At 61.4% G+C, this 18,687-nt stretch overlaps 1 protein-coding gene across 3 annotated transcripts in view; it reads right to left on the bottom strand.

The window, feature by feature from the left end:
- ZNF787 (zinc finger protein 787) overlaps nucleotides 1-18,687 on the bottom strand; it is a 32,623-nt gene that overhangs the window by 13,276 nt on the left and 660 nt on the right. Inside the window, exon 1 of one of the 3 annotated variants that reach the window (XM_062177819.1) lies at nucleotides 4,612-4,968. The exons of 1 other annotated variant lie outside the window; for it this stretch is intronic. The gene's annotated coding sequence lies outside the window, so the exon portion shown is untranslated. Of the gene's footprint in view, nucleotides 1-4,097; nucleotides 4,244-4,611; nucleotides 4,969-18,687 lie in introns of those variants that run through there. One more of the 3 variants, XM_062177820.1, reaches the window with a different exon arrangement.

Below are 18,687 nucleotides of genomic sequence, written 5' to 3'. Positions count from 1 at the left end.
CCTAGCTCTGGCCTGCCTCAGCCCTGGCCATTGGCAGCCACTCTGGGAATGAACCAGCAGCTGGAAGATCTCTGGGTGGGTCTCCCTCTCTTCCTTTAACTCTGCCTCTCAAATAAATACATACTCTTACCAAAAAAAAGTCACCCAATTCAGGAAAGCCAATCAAACCTCTGGGCGGGCATTTGTCCACACACACCCCTGCACAGTGTGCACGAGCCGGGCAGACGGGAGGCCCCGAGCTGCCATCCCCGTGACGGCACCTGAGGAAGGAGGTCACACGTGCTCTGTGGGTGCACCCGGGAACGCCGTGTTTGGTGAAAGGAGGCGGACACGGAAGCCCGCACGCCTGCGACTCTGCAGGACAAGGAGGGGGAGGGGGATGACCTCACGGTTCAGTGAACACACCCACAGCTCAGGGCACGGGACTCTGAGGCTGCGGCCAACGAGCACCGTGCACACCCCGGCCACTCTCCTCCCCAGGCCCCGCAGGCCCCGCCTGCCACCCTCTCTCCCCACCATGTGCCCCACCTGCCAGCCCCTCCTCACCTTTCCAGGGTCTGCTCAAATGTCAGCCACACTGCACGTGGAATCACCTTCCCTGCCAGCACCCCAGAGCCCCAGCTCAGGTCCCCACCGTCCCCGGCTCCCTGGCTCAAGATGCCTCGCGAGTGTTCCTGTGGCAGCCTCGCCGCTCGCCCCCGGGACATCTCCGCCACCAGAGACTGCGCTCAGCCACGCTGCCTCTGCCTGCCAGACCCCTGGCCTGGAGCAAAGCAGGGCTTCCCGCTCCTCCTGCCCCCTTGTCCCTTCTGCCTCTTCCTCCCCTCCGGCCCAGGTCTCCGCTGACCAGGGCAGACACAGGACACGTCCCAGGGCCGTCCCAGCGCCGCCCCTCCCGCTCCAGGAGACAAGCTGTTGGAACACGCGGAGCCTCGCCCCGCTGCTCGCCCAGCCAGAGCACGCGGCCACCAGTGCCTGCTGTCTCCCGGCCCAGGTCTCCGCTGACCAGGGCAGACACAGGACACGTCCCAGCGCCGTCCCAGCGCCGCCCCTCCCGCTCCAGGAGACAAGCTGTTGGAACACGCGGAGCCTCGCCCCGCTGCTAGCCCAGCCAGAGCACGCGGCCACCAGCGCCTGCCGCCTCCCGCATGTGGAGGTGCTGGGTCTTAAACTCTGCCTGAACACTTAGAAACGAGAATGCTTGGGACTGGCACTATGGTACAGTGGGTAAAATCGCTGCCTGCAGTGCCGCATCCCATATGGGTGCCAGTTCGAGCCCTGGCTGCTCCAATTCCTATCCAGCTCTCTGCTATGGCCTGGGAAAGCAGTGGAAAATGGTCCAAGTCCCGGGGCGCCCCTGCACCCGCGTGGGAGACCTGGAAGAAGCTCCTGGCTCCTGGCTCTGGACTGGTGCAGCTCTGGCCGTTGTGGCCATCTGGGGAGTGAACCAGTGAAGGGAAGACTCCCCCCGCCGCCTCTCTGCAACTGTGCCATTCAAATAAATAAATCTTTAAAAAAAAAAAAAAAGCACCTCAGGCCAGGGATTAATAAAAGATCCAGAACACACCTAGCGCGTACACTAGGGACTAAGCACCCAGGAAGCTACGATGCGTCGGGACCGTGGGGGGTGGGGGGGAGGCGGGGACTGTCTGCTCCTCCCAGAGAAGCCAACACAGCCAGCAGGCATCATACCCCGACACCCCCAGGCTGGGCAGTGGGGCAGGGCCAGCATCGACAGCGCTTCCCCCGGGAAGCCTTCCTAGATTACGCATTGTGTTCTCAGGCACGCAGAAACCTTGGGGCCCTGGGCACAGGGTGCTGTAAGCTGGTACGCCCCACCCTGGTCCCCACAACCCCCGCCTGCCGCGAGTGCTTCACCTGCCTTACAGGGTGAGGCCAGCAGACCTGCCTGCCACGGCAGACAGCTGAGGTCCAGACCAGCGGGCGGCTGGCGGGTCGTTACACGAAGCACAGTCAGACCCAGGCCTGCCGGACCCTGCTACGGCTCCCTTTACCCCCTACCACAGGGGAGCCCGAGGCCCCCGGGGAACCTGGCCTTCCCTCTACAACACCTCCTGTGGGTCGCCCACGTGGTGCACCCCAGCTTCAGGAATCCATGGCTCTCACCTGGCCTCAAATCCAGGCCAGGGCTCCATCTCATGGAATTACCCTGGAAGATGGGGGCTGGAAAGGACTCCCTACTGGACACGGGAGCAGCCAGTCTTGGGAGCCCACAGGAAGAGAGCAAGGGAGAACCAGGAATATGCCAAGAACAGGGCCCTGAGGCAGGTGCAGGTTGGCGCCTGGGCTGGGGCGGGGCCACTGATGCCCTGTGGTGGCCACAGACTGCAGCGCTCAGCACCTGCGTCCTCGCCGTCTGTGCAAGTCACCTCTGTTCCTGCCGCCACGCTGGTGGCCCTCAACGTGTGTGTGCCTCACCCAAGTCCAAGACTGACATGAGAGGCCTTCAAGCCGCCTGTCTCCCAGACCTCACTCGGAGCCACAGGGCACAGAGGGGTGGCCTTACGGCAGGGGCTGTCCTGGACTCACACACGGACCATCCCAACTGCTGCAGGGCCTGGGCCTCTGATCCCTGCTCCTAAAACGGGGGCCACCACCTCTGAGAACTCAGGACAGTGAGTGCTGGGCACTGGGCCAGGCCTGCAGAGTGCCCAGCAAGCAGGAGTCATCAGCTTGGTCAGTCTAACCAAGTCCTGGCGTCAGGCACAGCCTTGGGGAGCAGCAAACAAAATCCCAGGGTCTGGGGCTGGCCAGGAGCTGAGGACAGACCCCAGGCCGCCGGCCGCTGCTTCCTGCATCCCCGCCCAGAGTCCTCCCTGTAAGCCCCAGGTCTCCTCCGCCTGGGCTCCAGTCCACCTCCCCACCCCTCTGCCCAGAGCACGGGGACCCAACAGTCTCCCCGCTCTGAGCCACTCCAGGAACAGGCTGAGAGCTGGGTGACCCAGAGCTGCCCACCACCGGGGACCTCGGGACCCTCCTCCCACACCCAGGCTGAGCCCCTCAGCACAGCACCATGCCAAGACCTCAAGGGGCTGCGTTTATTTGGGGAACTGTGACCATGGCCTCCGCTCCAGTGGGACAGAGGAAACATCCTGGGAAGGGGACGTGCCACGTCCAAGGTCACAGAACAGGAAGAGATAAGCCTAGACCAGTACCAGGACAGCCCGCCCACTTCATGCCCATCTCCTGGGGCTCTGCCAAGGGGCCAGTCCCCCGACGGCCACCCTCATCTGCCCCGGACAGCACCGAGCTACTGAAGTCACCTGTCCAGGGCCACAAAAGCAAGCGTGGCGGAGCTGGGACCTGAGGCCAGGCCTGTCTGACCCGAGGCTGCCACTCATTCTGGCACTTCACCAGGGGCCAGGCGTGGGGACCGCCCCCTCCCCTCCCGCGGCTCCGCGGAGGCAGAGCCACGTGACCTCACCTGAGTATGGGGGGGCGGGGGGGGGGGGCGGAGGGCCAGGGCAGGCTGCACACACGCAGTCGGGCGACTGTGGACGGCATTTGGCCAAAGAGGCTTAGAGCCCTCGGAGGACCTAAGCCAGGATCAAGGCGCCGCGCTCCCCCCTGCGGGGGCCACAGCTGACCCTAAAGGTCCTCCGCACTGTCCAGCTGCGGACGCGGCCCAGGAAGCCGCACGCACACACACAAACCCGAGTCACCAACCACCCTGCCTGCACGGGGCTGGGCCAGGGGGGGCTTCCTGGAGCTGCCACGGCCCCTGGACACCTCCGTCAGAGCCTCGGTCCCCGTGAGTGACCACCACCCAGGTCCTGGTCTCTGCCTTCAACCCCACCCCGTGCCCCGCACGAGCCCAGCGCCGAACAAAGCTTCTGTCCACTCCGGCTCCTGCCTCCGTGGGTCGCGAGCCCGCACAGAAACTGGGGTCACCGGCTCGGCGGCCAGCTCCGCCCGGCCCAAGGGGGGCTTGGCGAGCCGAGGGGCGGGCCCCGCACCGCGCGCGGCCAGCGGCCTCGGGGACCGGCGTGGGGCCGCAGGACACGCGGCGGCTGACCTTGGCCCAGCCCTGCCCCTCCCGGGACGAATGAATGGGCCTCCCGCCGGCCCCAAATTACCCGCCGGGTCAAGAGCCACGCGCACACGCCCGAGGCGGCAACGGGGCCCCGCGAACTTGGAAAAAGAAAAAAAAAAAAAAGAAAGAAAAGGGGAAGGAAGCGGCTGGGGCGCCCCGGGGGCCGCGGCCGGCCGGCCAGGGCCGACCCTTCCCCCACCGGGGCCTCAACTTCCCCCGGGAGTCGCCACCACTTCCGGCCACGACCCGCCGCGGAGGCCCGGAAGGTGGGGTCGGGCGGCGCGGGCCCCGCCCCGGGAGGCCGCCGAGGGGACCCCCGCGACACCCCAGGGCCGCGCCGCCCGCCGCGCCGCCCGCGCGTCCCCGCCGGCGCGCGCACGCGCACTCCCCGGCCGCGCGCCCACTCACGCCCCCCCGGCCGCGCGCACGCGCACTCGCCGCCCAGGCGCGCTCGCCCTCCGCCTTCCCAGCCGCCCACCCCCACCCCGCCGTCCGCAGCCTGCTCCCCGACGCGCGCCCACCTCGGCCGGGGCGCCCGCGCCCGCGCCCGCGCTCACCTCCTCGGTCCCGGGGCCGCCGCGCCGCGCTCCTCCTCCTCCTCGCTCCTTCCTCGCGGATGGTGGCAGCGGCGGCAGCGGCGACTCAGACCCTGGGGTCAGGGGGACGGGCGCCCAGGCCGGAAGTGACCTTCCTGGCCGCTTCCGCCCGCGCCTCCCTCCCTCGGGCCGCCACCCTGCCCGCGCCGCTCTAGGAAGCCGAGCCCCGCGACCCCTGGCCGCCGGCCCCCCGGCTCTATGGTGCCGAGCCGGCGCCCGGGGGAGCCACTTCCGGACGCATCTAGGACTCGGGTCCTCCGGCCCCGCTCTATGGCGCCTCGCGCCGAGGGGCTTCGGCCCCGCCCTCCCCGGACAGGACGCGCGGGCTCGGCCCGTTAGGCGGAGACTTCCGGGTGTCAGGGGCGTCGCCCCCGCCCGCGCCGCCGCCGGCCGCCCGCGCCTGCGCGGTCCGCGCCTGGCGCCCGCCCCGGGCCGGGGGAGCGCGGCGGAGAGGGCCGCTCGCGCCTCGCCGGGTCCTCCCGGCGTCTCTGTCGCCGTAACCCCTTGTCTGCCGCCGCCGCCTCGGAGGCCTCCGCTGGGGGCGGGGGTCTCCCCGGGCGTCGCCGGGGCCTCGCTCACTGGGCATCTCTGTCCGCCCCGGTGAGGTCCTGCCGGGTGCGTTCGCCGGCGGGGAGAAGCCCTGGAGCAGACGCGCGGGAGCCGCTCGTCCCGCAGCCGGCCGCCCCGGGTCGTCCCCGGCAGCCGCGCGGTGGGCTCCGCAGGCGCCTCCCGCACGAGCGGCCCTGCACAGCCTTGTCCCGGGCGGTCGCCTGCGGCCGGGGCACGGGGGAGCGGGGGGCACGGCCAGCGCTTCCCGGCCAGCTGAGCCTGCTCCGCGCTCTGTGCGCGAGGCTGGGGACGGCTGAGTTAATTGGGGAAGCCGAGGTGAATTCCAGAACTCTTTCTCCTTTTCTCCCTCTGCCTCCCCGTCCTTATCGACCTTGACGCAGGAGACACAGAAGGGCTAACTGGGGAAGGTGAGAAAAGTGCAAGCTTCAGAAAGACCTCCCTTTCGAAGCTGTCCACGAATAGAAGAATGACCAGTGGCCTCCGCGGAGCCCCCCCACCCACCCAATAAAAACACGGGTGGGGCCTGTGCTGGCCTGCTCCTGTTCCCCTCGGCGGTGGGCTTTCTCTCCCATGATAAACCTACGCTGTCACCTACATGAGCCTCAGGCAGTTCACGGTCTGGGGTTCCAAAGGACCTGCTCCCCGCCGTCCACTCCCACGACAACACCAGGCCCCAAGGAAGCAGGAGGGGCCAAAGACCTGGGTCCCTGGGTGGCCGCCTAGTGCACGTTCTGCCAAGCTTGTTACATGGTGGCTAGATGAACATGCGAACACCCACCTTCCTAGCATCTGCCAATCCCGGCGTCCACTGATGGGTGCGGCCAGACAACGGAGCCTCGCTCACCCTGTGAAGTGGAAGGAAGTTCTGATACCTGTTACAACCGAATGACCCTGAGGACATCCTGTCGCAAAAGGACGAATACTGTGTGATTCTACTTAGATATTTTGTCCAAGTCATAGAAAGTACAGGGGCGACTGCCCCCGAAACGGGCAGGCTGGGGGAACCGGGAACGGGAGTTGGTGTTTAACAGGTGCAGTCTGAACACAGATGCTGGTGATGGCCGAACAGCTAAGTGGATGTACCTGACACTGCTGAACTGTACACTTAACAGCTTAAGGCTGGATCCGGTGATGTGTGTCTTGCCACAGTTAGAAATGTTTTTATTTTACTCAGTATTGGGGGAAGGGGTGGTCCATCTGCTTTCACTCCTCCAGTGTCCACGAGGGCCGCTAGGCTGAGAACGAACCCAAGGGCCGGGACCTCCATGCAGGTCTCCCATGTGGGTGGCAGGAACCCAGTGACTTGGCCCGTCACCCCTGCCTGGAAAGGGCTGCAGTGGCCAGAAGTGGGAGTCAGGAGCCAAAGCTGGGAATCCAACCCAGGGACTGACTGACCCAGGATGCACACATCTTATCTGCTTGGCTAAGTATCTGTTCTTTTAAAATGTAAGAAATGGACTTCTTTTAAAAAACATCGTATTTATTTGAAAGGTATTGTTAGAGGGAGAGAAAGAAGACCTCTAATGCGCTGTAATCACTATACCGCCTGGGTTTCTTTGTTAACCCAGCTTTGCACTACCCTAGCTAACCAGGTTTTCAGACGGAGGCAGTCAAAACAACGACAGAGCTCCCCTCGGAGGGCTCATTAGCTTCTGGATGGAATTTAAAGCCCCGGGACTTTAAGTCCCAGGGCGGGCGGGGTGGGAGAGGGCTGTGTTTGAGATGGAGAGTGGCGGATAGAGCACGGGGCGTCTGACCTGAGCGGGGTCACACAGGGCCTTCCCTCCGACCCCTCCCTGGAACTGAGAGAGGCGGCTCCAGCCTGGTTTCCCACCCTGGGGGACCCAGTCGGCCGCAGGAGGAAGTGAGGCTGTGCAGCGAGGGCAGGGGTGGAGGAGAGCGTCCCAGCCGAGGCAGGAGCCCCAACACGCTGTCCTCCGGAGGGTGGGCTGCCCGCTGTCCTTCCCTTGAGTGAGTCTGACTCCTTCCAGGATACCTTTGACTCTGTCCCTAGTAGCCAGGAAAGCCCCAGCCTCCCGTGGCACTGTGTGCACGGCACGCATCCTTCTTGCTGGGTGAGAGATGGGCTGGACCAGGGGAGTGCCAGATAAGTCTGGATGGTCCAGCGGCCTGCGCCCCGCGCGCTGTGCCCTCGGCGGCCTGCGCCCCGCACGCTGTGCCCCATGCTGCGCCCCCAGTGGCCTGCGCCCCGTGCTGTGCCCTCGGCCCCCCAGCGGCCTGCGCCCCGAGTGCTACGCCCCCAGCGGCCTGCGCCCCGCGTGCTGTGTGCTCACTGCAAGTCCCAGGTGCAGGGACCTTTACAGCCCCAGTTTTCCTCCCGGGTGGGGGCTGAGTGACAGGAGCAGCTGCAGGGAGCAGCGTGGAGATGGGGAGTTTGCAGCTGTCGGGCACCTTGTGAGGCTCCGGGTTATCAGTGTCCGGCTAATCAGCAGCTATTTCTGGAAGGTTCATCACGTGCTGGGTGCACTGCTGAGCGCCTTAGCTCGGGAGGCGGTGTGGGCCCTGACTCACAGTGTGGACCTCAGGACTGCCTGCCAGCCTGGGGCGCGTGCAAAATCCAGGCCCGCTGGGTCAGAACCCGCGGCTGGCCCTGAGCTGCACTGCTGCTGCCACAGGAGGCCCAGCCACGTTTGTACTCCAGGCGCATGATGGGGGAAACCTGTGAAAGGCAGCCTTCCCAGCGCAGCTGCACCCGGGCCCGCTGTTCCTGGCTGCATCCGGGGCACTGTGGAAGTCTCCCGGGCATCTGTATCTCCTCACGTCCACCCGGCTGGGCACTGCGCATCTCACTTGGCTGTCACGTGGCCCAGGAGGCGCCAGACAGAAACGGAAGCTGGAACTCCTTTGAAAAGGAGGTAGAAAGCCCAAGTCTGTGTTCCTTCTTCAGGGATGAAATGCTCTTCGCGCTGCATGTACTGAGGACTAAAAATCCCCAGTGCCCTTCAAGCCCTGACACCCAGGGAGACAAGGACTGGCAGAACCAAACCGAACCAAACCCCAGAGGCCTCCGTAAGCTTCCTTTACGTCGTGATACCGTGATCCTTTAAGGGCCAGCTGTTGGGACCGTGGTAGAACGTCACCACAGTCAGCGAGCGCTGGCTGAGGTAAACACACTGCGCAAGCTGCGAGCTTTACTCTTCAGCACGGGCTGGTTCGCGGAACACCTCCATGTCTGCCTGCAGCTGTGGCCTGCTGGCCTGCACTGGCTCTCCCTGACACTGCCACACAGGCAGGCTTCCAGGTTGCTGGTCCCACACATGAGCTCACCTCCGCCAGCCTGCCCTGGGGCGCCCGGGAGAGGCAGTGCCGGTCTGAACCCAAGTCCTCAGCTCCCTCTTCGCAGGGCTGTGCAGTGAGGTGGAGAGAGCCTGAGCCTCTCCACGCCTCTGCGGAATACAACAGCGCTGGGGTCCTCAGCGCCCCCGAGGGACTGGCCACGGGAAAAGGCCACGTAACACAGCGGCCATACTTCCTGTTTATGCCAGTCATGTTAAGGTTTGGTTTCCAAACCCGGCCTCTCTTGACAAATGAAATCACATACACAGTATGTGGGCTCATTGTTCGTGGATTTGTGAATCTGCCTACTCACTGAAGTCTTCACCTCAAACTCAGTACTGATGGTGATGGAACCAGGACGTAAGCTCGGCCATTTTTGCTCATTGAGCAAGAGAGAGACAGAGAGGTCTTCCACCCACTGGTTCACTCCCGAAATGGCTGCACCAGCCGGGGCTGGGCCAGGCCGAGGCCAGACGCCAGGAGTTTTCATACATATTTGGTTCACACTGAGCTGACAGCGGCCGGCACCGGAACCTGTTCGTCTGACACACGTTTCCATCCTGAGGCACCTCTCGGCCTCCTTGTGTTCAGGAACCCTAGACAGCACTTCCACGCTACACTCAGAGGTCACTCACAACAGCAAAGTCACCAACAAAAGCACAAGGGATGTGACAAGTGTCACGCTGGGGCCCGTGCTGTGGCATGCCGTGTTGAGCTGCCACGTGCAATGCCAGCATCCCATATGGACGCTGGGTTGAGTCTCCACTGCTCTACTTCCGATCCAGCTCCCTGCTGATGAGCCTGGGAAAGCAGTAGAAAATGGCCCAAGTCCTTGGGTCCCCGCACTCACGTAGGGGACCTGGAAGAAGCTCCTGGCTCCTGGCTTCAGCGTGGCCCAGCCCTGGCCATTGCAGCCATTTTGGGGGAGTAAACCACAGGATGAAATATCTCTCTCCCTGTCTCCCCCTTTTCTCCAACTCTGCCTTTCAAATAAATAAATAAATCTTTCTTTTAAAAAAGGTTTTTAAAAAATCAAGTGTTGGTCAGTAGGATTTCCCTGTGTGGCCTCCACAGCAGTCCAGAAGGGCATCTGCTCTGTGGTTCTTTCCTGCTGTGGTAACTGCCTCTCTGCGGTGATCCAAACGGTGACCCTGGATAACATGACCCCCCCCCCCCACTCCGATCCTTTAGGAGGGTGTGGCCAGGATTAAGGAGATACATCGAGCTATGGAAGTCAGTGCTCCAGTATATAGGAACCATTTGATACACATGGGCAGTAACGGCCATTCTCAGGATCACTCAGAGGAGCAGGGAGAAGTGTCCCGGGCTGGGTTCAATGGAGGAATCAGGCGATGAGATACCCTAAGTATTTTCTCTACTAAGGCCTCTGATACAGGGACTGTTGAGGCCCTGTGATGAGTGACAGAACACAAAGAACTGTCTTGAAGTCCTCAACGTGCAGCTCTGAGTTCCAGAACATTCCCCCAAAGCCTCCATCATCCAGCTGTGATCACAAAATCCACCACCCAGGAGGCCGATGGACAGGCCCTCGCACGGTCTCCCTGGCCCCCAGAGGGACCCTGTCACACGTGGTTCCTGCTTCCTGACTGTTCTCAACGGAATCGGTCCCCACTTGCCTCACCAGTACTTTGAACCATCTAGTTCAAGCCCAAATGCTCGGACTCCCAGCTGACTCCCAGGGCAGGTTCCTCTGGGAGACGTGCTCCCGGGCTGCAGCAAGTCGCACACCTGACTGCGGGTGCCTGCGGGATCGGTTTTCCACAACTCGCTCAAGTGCACCTGATCAGCAAGCTGCATTCACCTGCAGAACTCTCATCCGGAAATCTGGGAGACAGCTGTCCTTCCCGACGTCCCCAAAGAGGGCTGGGAGCCACAGTGTCCCCCTTCAGGAAACCATGTTCATCTGGCCAGACCCTGCACAGCACAGGTGGGAAGAACATTCTAAGAAGTCCTTTGCCTAGGCAGTGACTCCCCCCTGCAGGTACGCTGCAGGCCTGGTTCACCATCTCTACGTGGAAGGCAGGGAGCGTCCCTGGCCTGCGGAAAACCTGCCGTCTGTGCCAGGAGGCACCTCCACACGCCCTCCAGCAACGTCCACTTTCACCCATGGTGGAGGCGGCTCACGATGCTTGCTGCAGGCCGTAAAATATGGATCTAGTCCTACCCCTCTCGCCGCATCGCTAGGTGACAGTATATGTGCCTCTCAAGCCTCACTTATCCCGTCCGTAAAATGGGCTGGTGCTTTGATCTCCTCTGTCATTCCACAGGGTGGGTGTGCGGGTAAATGAGATAATAAATGGGCAGTGTGATCCCATCATTAAGCAATTCATTTATTAATTTAATTATCCATTATCAAACATTTCCTGGGGGCTGGGGATCCAAAGCTGACTGACTCACGCTCAAACCCAGCCCACCAGAGCTCCCGCTGTGGGATGGGTGCAGCCACTCGTTCATTCCACTCATTCCCAGACTCGTTCCCTCATGAGTTGATCTAATAAACATAACCTGGGCCTCCTGGGCGCCAGGGGCTGGAGACCCGGAGATGAACCAAACCCCATGCGTGCCCTGGAGGACCGCACTGCTTCAAAGCACCACACAGAGAGAAAACGATAATTACGATTTTGAGTAATAATTATGGCAGGGTTACAAAGAAGCCGGAGAAGCTTCAGGAGGGCATGAGCTAAACTGGCTGCCAAAGGAATTCTCACCCTGGGGCCTGGGAAACAGGCTAGGAACCACTTTCCTTTAACCCTTACTCATCCGGAGGCAGGCCCACGCTGGGAGCGGCAGCAGGGCAGCAACAAGCCTTGAACTCTGTCAGTGAGTCGCTCACACGGGGAGAGTGGGGCAGCTACGGCAAAGAGAGCACAGGGTGGGGGCAGGGCCTACGGGAGCGCCTGCCCCAGATGAGGCACTCGGACCAAGTGGGTAGAGTGGCCTGGGGACAGTTTCCTGAGGAAGTGACACCGGAACTGACCACCGAGGGATGGACACTGTCGCCGGGTCAAGAAGTGGAAGGACACGCCAGGGAGTCACCGTCCACATCATCAAGGTGCTGCGTTCACGAACAGGGCCCAGGCAGAACCACGTTAAACAACGACTAGGAGTCTCAAGATGAGCGCGGCTGAACACAGGCGCCCAGGCAGCCCGCAGCCACGTCAGACGCACTCAGGGAGCTGCCACTCCGGTTTCAAGTGTGGACAAGCAGCTGCAGAGGACCCACTAGTCACGTCCTGTAGGGGCACTCCCGCCGCGGCTGGCCAATTCAGCCACTCAGCCGTGCTGGGAGGACCTGGGTTCTTCCCCTCCCCTCCCTCCCAGCCTAAGGGAGCTCTGACCATCACCCCTCATGGCGCCCGAACGGCCGACCCAGTTTGAAGCGTTACTGCTGACAGGCCCAGGCCGCAGAACAACAGTTTCTTCCAAGCTTATCTTGTTTTACCCACGGAGGGGGACCCACTGTCAGGGGTGCCCAGCAAGTCTGCCTTCACATCTTCTTGGCCAGAACACTGCCACATTCCTGGACTCACCCGATCACTGGCAAGAACGCAAGTGTCACGACAGGCTTACACTAATAAGGACCTGCTCTTATGGGTGTCTGTGAGCGCGCAGCCCAGTCCTGAGTGCTGGACTGCGTCCATTTCAGGACCTCACAGCTGGGCGGTGCCCTGTGAGCTTGGCGCCCCGACCACACCCACTGAGCCCAGTGCCCACGGATGCTGTCGGCCTTGCTCCGCCCTGTATCCTTTGTGCCGGTTGTGTCTCCTGATGGGTGCCCAGCCCACACGAATTGAGCACACCCTGAGCAGACATCTTCAGAGAGCAAACAGGCTGCTTTGCTCCCTGTAAGCAGGGAAGGGAGAAGTGCTCAGGGTCGCCTTTCTCATTTAAGCACAGGCAGTGTAGACGGCTGGGGTCTGCTGGCTCCTTACTCCCCACCCCGCCGCGCCCTGGGGGCTCTCATGCATGACTCATGACACCACCCTCGCAGCACTGTGAAGCGTGCGGATGCACACAAGCCTGCACCAGAACCCCCGGACGGCTCAACACTGCCAGGCCCACCGCAGTCTGACACAGGGGCCTGCGGTAAGGGGCTGATGCCTGCAGGGCTGACAAGCTCCCAAGGGACCCTCTGCAGCGGACTCTCAGAACCGCTGTCCGAGGAACACCGAGGTGGGCAGTGTGCTGGAGCCCAGCGATCGACAGGGTGCACAGGGCTGGGCTGAGGGCTCATGGAACCTCATGACCACCTCCAGACCTCCAGGCACCTGGCCGAGTAAGCAGGGGCTGGGATGTTCCCTTTTTTTTTTTTTTAAAGATTTATTTATTGGGGCCAGCGCTGTGGCATAGTGGATAAAGTCACCGCCTGCAGTGCCGGCATCCCATATGGGCACCAGTTCTAGTCCCGGCTGCTCCATTTCTGATCCAGCTCTCTGCTATTGCCTGGGAAAGCAGTGGAAAATGGCCCAAGTCCTTGGGTCCCTGCATCCGCGTGGGAGACCTGAAAGAAGCTCCTGGCTCCGGCTTCAGATTGGCGCAGCTCCAGCCGTTGCGGCCATTTGGGGAGTGAACCAGCAGATGGAAGACCTCTCTCTCTGCCTCTCCTCTCTCTGTGTAACTGTGACTTTCAAATAAATAAAATAAATCTTCAAAAAAAATCTTAGAGATTTATTTGAAAATCAGAGTTACACAAAGAGGAGAGACAGAGAGAGAGAGAGAGAGAGAGAGAGATCTTCCATCTGCTGTTTCACTCCCTAGTTGGCTGTAATGGTCGGAGCTGTGCTGATCCGAAGCCAGGAGCCAGGAGCCAGGAGCTTCTTCCAGGGTCTCCCACGTGGGTGCAGGGGCCCAAGGACTTGGGCCATCTTCTAATGCTTTCCCCAAGCCACAGCAGAGAGCTGGATTGGAAGCGGAGCTGCCGGGACTCAACTCATATGGGATGCCTGCCGCAGGTGGCCTTACCCGCTACGCCCCAGCGCCAGCCCCAGGGACGTTCCTTTCATCCACCTGCTGAACTTCGAGCCCAGCTCAGTCTGCTAGGCGTGCCTTCTTGTAACATGCACAAAGGCACCACACGAGCTGGAGGAGCTCCGGACACGTGGGGCCCACGGATGCTGGGTCGAGGGTGTGTACTAGAGGAGGTCTGACACGTGGGGCCCACGGATGCTGGGTCGAGGGTGTGTACTAGAGGAGGTCTGACGCGTGGGCCCACGGATGCTGGGTCGAGGGTGTGTTCTAGAGGAGGTCTGACACGTGGGGGCTACGGATGCTGGTTGAGGGTGTGTGCTAGAGGAGGTCTGACACGTGGGGGCCACGGGTGCTGGGTCGAGGGTGTGTACTAGAGGTCTGACATGTGGGCCCACAGATGCTGGGTCGAGGGTGTGTGCTGGAGGAGCTCTGGACACGTGGGGCCCACGGATGCTGGGTCAAGGGTGCGCTAGAGGAGCTCTGGACACGTGGGGGCCCATGGGTGCTAGGTCGAGGGTGTAGTAGAGGAGGTCTGACACGTGGGGGCCACGGATGCTGGGTCGAGGGTGTGCACTAGAGCAGGTCTGACACGTGGGGCCCACGGATGCTGGGTCGAGGGTGCGCTAGAGGAGCTCTGGACACGTGGGGGCCCATGGGTGCTAGGTCGAGGGTGTAGTAGAGGAGGTCTGACACGTGGGGGCCACGGGTGCTGGGTCGAGGGTGTGTACTAGAGGTCTGACATGTGGGGCCCACAGATGCTGGGTCGAGGGTGTGTGCTGGAGGAGCTCTGGACACGTGGGGCCCACGGATGCTGGGTCAAGGGTGCGCTAGAGAGCTCTGGACACGTGGGGGCCCATGGGTGCTAGGTCGAGGGTGTAGTAGAGGAGGTCTGACACGTGGGGGCCACGGATGCTGGGTCGAGGGTGTGCACTAGAGCAGGTCTGACACGTGGGGCCCACGGATGCTGGGGTCGAGGGTGTACTAGAGGAGGTCTGACACGTGGGGCCCACAGATGCTGGGTCGAGGGTGTACTAAAGGAGGTCTGACACGTGGGGGCCACGGATGCTGGGTCGAGGGTGTGCACTAGAGCAGGTCTGACACGTGGGGCCACGGATGCTGGGTCGATGGTGTACTAGAGGAGGTCTGACACGTGGGGCCCCACAGATGCTGGGTCGAGGGTGTACTAAAGGAGGTCTGACACGTGGGGCCACGGATGCTGGGTCGAGGGTGTACTAAAGGAGGTCTGACACGTGGGTCACGGATGCTGGGTCGAGGGTGTGCACTAGAGCAGGTCTGACGCGTGGGCCCACGGATGCTGGGTCGAGGGTGTGTTCTAGAGGAGGTCTGACACGTGGGGGCCACGGATGCTGGGTCGAGGGTGTGTGCTAGAGGAGGTCTGACACGTGGGGGCCACGGGTGCTGGGTCGAGGGTGTGTACTAGAGGAGGTCTGACACGTGGGCCCACAGATGCTGGGTCGAGGGTGTGTGCTGGAGGAGCTCTGGACACGTGGGGCCCACGGATGCTGGGTCAAGGGTGCGCTAGAGGAGCTCTGGACACGTGGGGGCCCATGGGTGCTGGGTCGAGGGTGTAGTAGAGGAGGTCTGACACGTGGGGGCCACGGATGCTGGGTCGAGGGTGTACTAAAGGAGGTCTGACACGTGGGGCCACGGATGCTGGGTCGAGTGTGTACTAAAGGAGGTCTGACACGTGGGGCCACGGATGCTGGGTCGAGGGTGTTTGCTACAGGAGGTCTGACACGTGGGGGGCCACGGATGCTGGTCGAGGGTGTGTTCTAGAGGAGGTCTGACACGTGGGGCCCACGGATGCTGGGTCGAGGGTGTGTACTAGAGGAGGTCTGACACGTGGGGCCCACGGATGCTGGGTCAAGGGTGTGTACTAGAGGAGGTCTGACACGTGGGGCCCACGGATGCTGGGTCGAGGGTGTGTACTAGAGGAGGTCTGACACGTGGGGCCCACGGATGCTGGGTCGAGGGTGCGCTAGAGGAGGTCTGACACGTGGGCCCATGGATGCTGGGTCGAGGGTGCGCTAGAGGAGGTCTGACACATGGGGCCCATGGATGCTGGGTCGAGGGTGTACTAGAGGTCTGACACGTGGGGCCCACGGATGCTGGGTCGAGGGTGTGTACTAGAGGAGGTCTGACACGTGGGCCCACGGATGCTGGGTCGTGGGTGTGTACTAGAGGAGGTCTGATATGTGGGGCCCACGGATGCTGGGTTGAGGGTGTAGTAGAGGAGGTCTGACACGTGGGGCCACGGATGCTGGGTCGAGGGTGTGTACTAGAGGAGGTCTGACACGTGGGACCCACAGATGCTGGGTCGAGGGTGTGCTAGAGGAGGTCTGACACGTGGGCCCACAGACGCTGGGTCGAGGGTGTGTACTAGAGGAGGTCTGACACGTGGGGCCCACGGATGCTGGGTCGAGGGTGTGTACTAGAGGAGGTCTGACACGTGGGGCCCACGGATGCTGGGTCGAGGGTGTGTACTAGAGGAGGTCTGACACGTGGGGCCCACGGATGCTGGGTTGAGGGTGTACTAGAGGAGGTCTGACACGTGGGACCCACGGATGCTGGTCGAGGGTGTGTACTAGAGGAGGTCTGACACGTGGGACCCACGGATGCTGGGTCGAGGGTGTGTATCAGAGGAGGTCTGACACGTGGGGCCCACGGATGCTGGGTCGAGGGTGTGTACTAGAGGAGGTCTGACACGTGGGACCCACGGATGCTGGGTCGAGGGTGTAGTAGAGGAGGTCTGACACGTGGGCCCACGGATGCTGGGTTGAGGGTGCACTAGAGGAGGTCTGACACGTGGGACCCACGGATGCTGGGTCGAGGGTGCGCTAGAGGAGGTCTGACACGTGGGCCCACGGATGCTGGGTCGAGGGTGCGCTAGAGGAGGTCTGACACGTGGGCCCACGGATGCTGGGTCGAGGGTGTGCTAGAGGAGGTCTGACACGTGGGGCCCACGGATGCTGGGTCGAGGGTGTGCTAGAGGAGGTCTGACACGTGGGGCCCACGGATGCTGGGTCGAGGGTGCGCTAGAGGAGGTCTGACACGTGGGCCCACGGATGCTGGGTCGAGGGTGCGCTAGAGGAGGTCTGACACGTGGGCCCATGGATGCTGGGTCGAGGGTGCGCTAGAGGAGGGTCTGACACGTGGGGCCCACGGATGCTGGGTAGAGGGTGCGTGCTAGAATGGGGTAACATAAAGAGCTCAACTCTATTTAAATCTATGAAAGACCCTCCTGGCAAGTAAAGAAAATCTGTATGCTCTGGTCATCCAGTGGAACACGCTCCCGCTTACACGGAAGGAAATCCTGCCCCGTGCCACAACAGGGATGAACCTTGAGGACACGACACTAAGCGGAATAAGCCATTCCAGGAAGACAAACTCTAGGTGATTCTACTCACAAAAGACGTAAGAGAACTCAGAGTCACAGAAACAGAAAACGTTAGGGGGCTGCTAGCACCTGGCAGGAGGAGGAGTTTGGGGAGTTAGTGTTCAGCGCGTACAGTTCCCACTAAGAAGACTAAGTCCTGGAGGCAGACGGGGTGATGCTTAACACCAGTGAGCTGCACACTTAACAATGGTTCTGCTACACCAACCACAATAACACAGACCACCCCTCTGGCTGCCGTATACAGATAGGCTATGAGGGTGGGAGGAAGCCAGACAGGAAGCAGGACAATGTCTAGAGACTTGGGGACCTAGACTAGTAGGGTGCACTGGAGGATAGCATGGGACTTTTTTTTTTTTTTTTTGGGGGGGGGGGCGGCGCTGTGGCATAGCAGGTAAAGCTGCCGCCTGCAGTGCCGGCATCCCATATGTGTGCCGGTTCGAGTCCCAGCTGTTCCACTTCCGATCCAGCTCTCTGCTGTGGCCTGGGGAAAGCAGTAGAAGATGGCCCAAGTCCTCGGGCCCCCTGCACCCATGTGGGAGACCCGGAGAAATCTCCTGGCTCCTGGCTTCAGATTGGTGCAGCTCTGGCTGTTGTGGCCAATTTGGGAGTGAACCAGCAGACAGAAGATCGACCCTCTCTCTCTCTGCCTCTCCTTTCTCTGTGTAACTCTGACTTTCAAATAAATAAATAAGTAAATCTTTTAAAAAACAGATTTACTTTACTTATCTGAAAGGCAGGGTGACAGAGTCAGCCAGAGAGCGAGAAAGATCTTCCATCCATAGGTGCACTCCCCAAATGGCCCCAATGGTCAGGGCTAGACCAGGCCTAAACCAGGAGCCAGAATTCCACCCGGGTCTCCCATGTGCGTGGCAGGGGCCCAATACTTGGACCATCTTTCACGGCTTTACCAAGTGCGTTAGCAGGGAGCTGGATTGGAAGCAGAGCAGCTGCGACTTGAACTTCACGGCTTTACCAAGTGCGGTTAGCAGGGAGCTGGATTGGAAGCAGAGCAGCTGCGACTTGAACCAGTGACGATGCAAAAGGAAAATCAAGGGCTACCCTTCCATTTTTGATCTGAACATCTGGGTGAATGGTAAGACTTGATTTCTAAAACGGTGGAGTAGTAGAAGAAATAATTGTCTTCCAGGGGGAGGGAATGAAAGTCTCTACTGCTCACCTTAGGTCTGAGATACCTATTAAGAAATCCAGCAGACAGAGCTGTGGCTATAGCAGGCTAAGCCGCTGTCCGCAGTCCAGCATCCCATAATGAGCAGCAGTTCAAGTCCCGGATGTCCACTTCAATGGAGCTCCCTGCTAATGCACCCGGGGAAAGCGGAAGATGGCCCCAGCGCTTGGGCCCCTGCACTCACGCGGGAGACGCAGATGTTCCAGGCCTCTGGCTTCAGCCTGGCTCAGCCGTGGCCATCTGGGGAACGCCCCAGTGGAAGGAAGCTCCCTCTCTCTCTGTAACGCCGCTTTCGAATAAATACATAAATCCTAAAATAAATCCAAGTGAAGATGTCAGGGAAGCTGACAGATATGAATGTGAACAGGCTCAGGGCATCCTGGGAGAAGACAAAGAGGCTTGTGTGGGCGTGGCTGGAACGCTAACTCAGGACAGGAGAGGGGCAGAGCAGGTTAGACCAGTCACAAAGTCAGAGCTGGGCCCCTAGTGACTTGCAAAATGGGGGGATGTTATTGTCCAACTATGAATTTGTTAAGAACAAAAACCCACTTCCTTTGGGCCGGCGCTGTGGCATAGG

This window comes from Lepus europaeus, chromosome 19 (assembly GCF_033115175.1).
Source record: "Lepus europaeus isolate LE1 chromosome 19, mLepTim1.pri, whole genome shotgun sequence".
NCBI classification, from domain to species: domain Eukaryota; kingdom Metazoa; phylum Chordata; class Mammalia; order Lagomorpha; family Leporidae; genus Lepus; species Lepus europaeus.
Note: the sequence above shows the minus strand (reverse complement) of the source record. Positions and strands in the feature narration are given on the sequence as shown.